This window comes from Cebus imitator, unplaced genomic scaffold (assembly GCF_001604975.1).
Source record: "Cebus imitator isolate Cc_AM_T3 unplaced genomic scaffold, Cebus_imitator-1.0 Scaffold207, whole genome shotgun sequence".
Taxonomy (NCBI): Eukaryota; Metazoa; Chordata; class Mammalia; order Primates; family Cebidae; genus Cebus; species Cebus imitator.
Window position 1 is genome coordinate 2,749,013 of NW_016107522.1, and position 3,872 is coordinate 2,752,884.

The following is a 3,872-nucleotide window of genomic DNA, read 5'->3' on the forward strand; positions in this document are numbered from 1 at the left end:
ATTTCACTGTGTTAGCCAGGATGGTCTTAGTCTCCTGACCTCGTGATCCACCAACCTCGGCCTCCCAAAGTACTGAGATTACAGGTATCAACCACCACACTTGGCTGAGTAGTGACATGATCTTATTTACCTTTGAAAATCTAGCTGCTTTGTGCCTCTTAAAAAGCCAACTTTTTACACCAAGCATGATTATCTGAGTCTGTGACAGTGCCTACCTTTTTTACCCCCAAACCTGATCCCTTTTTATTTCCTGTACAGAACTGGCTTGTTGGACATTGCCAAGTTTAACAGTTATTTACCCCTTTTTACTTGCAAATATTATTTGATCACTCACTAGTTAATAATTGGCCTATTCTATAGAACAACTTTGAAGCCATCTTTGGTTCCACCCAGAAGTTCTCTGGTTGCTTTTATGACTGGACCAGGTTTTTCCCACTGGTGCCTCCTTCATTAGTAATTGTTAGTTGATAGTTCCTAAGTGGAAAGCTTCTTTCTTATATCATCTGCATTCAGTTATCCCCTGAGTGGCCTATTCCATCCTGTTGTATGCCAAGTAATTTCTTTCTTTTTTCCTTCCAGGATTCACTCTTGTAACATGCCAAACCAAGTCCCGAACAGATGTCCCTCTTTTTCAGTGTTTGGCAAAAGATTTTTGGCTGATCAGTTTTTAGTGGTCCACAGGGGCTGAAAGATTTTTTCCTCTTATGTATTCTAAAAGCTTCTAAACAGAAACTTGTTCTGTAAGAGAATCTGCGTTACTAAACAAGACACAAATACTGCTCAAAAAACAAAGCAGCCATCAATAACTTGGATTTAAAAGCCACTTGTGAGATTGTGAAAAGTTCAACCTTCCTGTGAAAGAGCTGACTTGAGTACTCATTAAGAGCTAGGGTCTCTGGGGAGTGCTGCTACTAACTTTGCAGAATTAGTTAGGGAAATGTAGTCACCATAATCTAACCATCTATAAGATTAAGAATAGTTTTCCTGGCCTGAAACTAGGGTGCCAGCAGGGCTGAGATACCACAAAAAACTTTAGGAGAAAATCCATCTCCTTCCATTTTTCAGTTTCTAATGCTGCATTTCTTACATTCCTTGGCTTCTCACTCCCTCCCTCTTCAAAGTCAGCGTAAAGCTGAACCTTTTACTTAAATCCCTACCTTGTGTTCTTCTTTAATGGTTAAATCTCCTTCTACCTCCCTTTTATAAAGATATTTATAATTACATTTAGCATCTACCTGGATAGTCCAAAATAATCTCTCTGTCTTAAAATTCTTAAGAACATTTGCAAAGTCCTTTTTGACATATAAAGTAACATTTGCAGGTTCTGGTTATTAAGACTGGCATATCTTTGAGAGTCATTATTCAACCTGCCACAACCTATGCACACCTCAGGGTCCTTTCCTAACCTGTGTCACAAGGTAGTGACACTTAATTAAGAAAAAGTGTTTAAAGGGTTTTATAGACTTTAAATACACATATCAATAAATGCCCATTGATTCATTTATTCATTTATTTATTAATTGTTGATTCCATTTACTCTATAATCCCAGGAGTTACTGTGAAAATAAATAACTGAGAGATTATTTTAATTTAGCCATAATTTACAGTAAGAATATTAAGCAGTTTAATTATTTTCTGTGATTAACTGCTCCTTTTACTTACAGTGGATATCCATTGAGCAAGAACGCATTTTCCCTTTCTTAAATAACTCACTGAAACTTACCATCTAAAAGTTTGAATGTCCCCTTGTTTTATTTAAAAAAAAAACTAACCCTTTGCAGAGTAACTGTACCCTTCCAAATTTATCAATGAGTGTAGAGACAATGATGCTTTCATCTATTAGAATTCTTTCTGTTACAAGTGACAGAAAACACAACATGCACTAGTTTGAACGAAACAAAACATGGTGGTACCTACTCAGATACTTGCAATGTTCAGTGTAAGACTGGTTTATCAGTGAAAGTCAAAGTAAGAAGCAGATGGAGTACTCATATTGGGTAACTTGAGAAATAGTAATTAAAGAGGATATGCAGAAATGTGGAGGAAGTGTATAGGGAAACCATAAGATATAGTTTAATAGTCTAAGGCCTGTACACAAAGAGCTGTTACTGAGTCTAGGGCCTGAGGGAGGGTAGGGGGCAGTGACAGGAATCTAGAGACAGATCTATATGGAGAAGGCTACCTACCAGGAGCTGCGACTTTAGTTAAGGTGTGCAGCAAACCGGATTCAACACCTCAGGGAAGAATCCAGGATAATAAAATAGCCTCACTTTATTTTCTTCCTTCTCTGCAATCTCCTGCTTGTGTTTACCATTTGAAACTAAACTGAAGTCAGAGGCAAAGAAGCTTCTTGATACCATCCTTATAGATGCACTCTCCCAGTCCAGACACTGAACAATATGAAAAAACTGGTGAATGGATGTGGAAGAATGAATGGAAGGCACTGATGTGCTGGCTTAAGACAGCTTGTTTTAGGATCTGAGGGTTAGCTTAACTCTCTTCTTCTTCCTTTCTTCCCTCTTAACTATGCTCCCTTCCCTGTTTTCTGCCTAATATCAGACAGCCTGTACTGCTCGAGCTACCAGGCTAATTGCAGCAGGTCCCCATATCACAATTCTAAATGCTGAAAAAAGAATACCTCTTTCTAATAAAGTAGTTTTGGTAAAATCTACAATGATTTTATTAGTGTGATGGGATGATCTTCCTGTCTCAGTCAGTCATTGTGGCTAAGAGACTTCAAGACTGACTGGTCCTACAAAGCTCATTATTGCCTCTGGGGTGGGGGTGGAATCAGGTATGTGGGACTTTGTGACATGAGAGAAAAGGATGGAGGGATTTACAAATGATGAGCCTAGTTTTATAGGTGAAATATGAATGGATGCTGGATGGTCATTTCTTTTATTATTTTTCCAGTAATTAGAAATGTTTGTCTCTGAAACTACTTAATAAAAGATTAAAATTTTAATTTTGTTTGACATCTATTTTCTCAGTATGTCCATCGTATTCCACCATTTTTAGAAACATGACAAAGCTGCCACTCTCACGTGTCATAAAGGCAATTTTGCTATCATATTGTAATTCCATTTTCTATCATTGCTTACATGTTTTTCAGTGAGTAGTTAATACTTAATAAAAATGCATGTATTTTTGTATAGTTTTATAATTTTCATGGAGTGTTCATTTGTAATCATCATGACCATCTTATGATGTAGATATTTTATCTCCACTTTGCAGATTTGGAAGTGTTAACTAGTATGCAGCCAGGGATTTAAACTAAGGCTTTTCTGATCCTAGACAAGTATGTGTATAGAAACAATTTAAGATTTGGTTGTATAGATTTGTGTTTATGTGTGTGTGTGTGTGTGTGTGTGTGTGTGTGTGTGTGTGTCTGGATATAACAAAGGCTAGTGTCTCTAACATTTATGATTTCATAAGGACTTACTACATTCTTTTTTGCAAAATATGCTCCCTAGTGACCCATTACTACATAAGAAAATTCCAAAGCATTCTTTAGTAGGAATTTCTTTGAGAATGTTTTGTAGATATGTACATTTGAGTAAAGTAGAAAAGTGTTAACTAGGAAAGGATAACGGTAGTTTCTAGCCACATTTTTATTAGCCAATTTATAAGACTGATTATTTTCTAATGAAAGTGAAATCCTGAGGGAATGTGACATAAGGCACAGACTTTTTATGGACAAAGGATATGAGGAAAAGTGAGAACAGAGATATTTCCCTGTTCAAAAGAGGAAATTCAGTTATATTAATAGCAAAGCTGAGCTTCTGAACTTAAAAATTATATTTGATATAGTAGCCCTCTGTAAAGGTGCAATTGTATTATGAAATCAAATTATTTATAGGTACCAGACTTCA